Source organism: Corvus brachyrhynchos, unplaced genomic scaffold, assembly GCF_000691975.1.
Source record: "Corvus brachyrhynchos isolate BGI_N302 unplaced genomic scaffold, ASM69197v1 scaffold219, whole genome shotgun sequence".
In the NCBI taxonomy this organism is placed as follows: Eukaryota; Metazoa; Chordata; class Aves; order Passeriformes; family Corvidae; genus Corvus; species Corvus brachyrhynchos.
Genome location: NW_008240034.1, coordinates 1,262,069 through 1,262,491, shown reverse-complemented (window position 1 = coordinate 1,262,491; position 423 = coordinate 1,262,069).

Here is a 423-nt window from a genome sequence, read left to right as displayed (position 1 = left end):
AACGCGGGGGGGAGGGCGGCGGCTGCAGCTGGGGCCGCTCCTTTAGTTTAATTTTCTCTCCAAAACCCTCCCCCGAAAAAACTGATTTAGGCTCTTTTTTTATTATTTTTAAATCGATATGCAAAAAAGAAAAATAAAGTGGAAAGTCACCCACTCTCAAAAACAAAAATAAAGGGGGGGGAGGAGGGGCACGGAAAGGAGGGGAGGGAAAATAATTAAAACAACCCAAAACAACCCAAAATAGTGACTGTACAATGCAAAAAAAATCACTAAGAAAATCTAAGCCCGCCCTGGGCATAAAAATTCCCCCTTGGAATTTCTCCTTACGGGGAGCTGGGTTGGACCCCAACAGCAGCAGGAGCTGGACGGACCCTCCCAGGCCCTCCCCCCCCCCTCCCCGAGGGTCCATGAAGCCACCAAGAC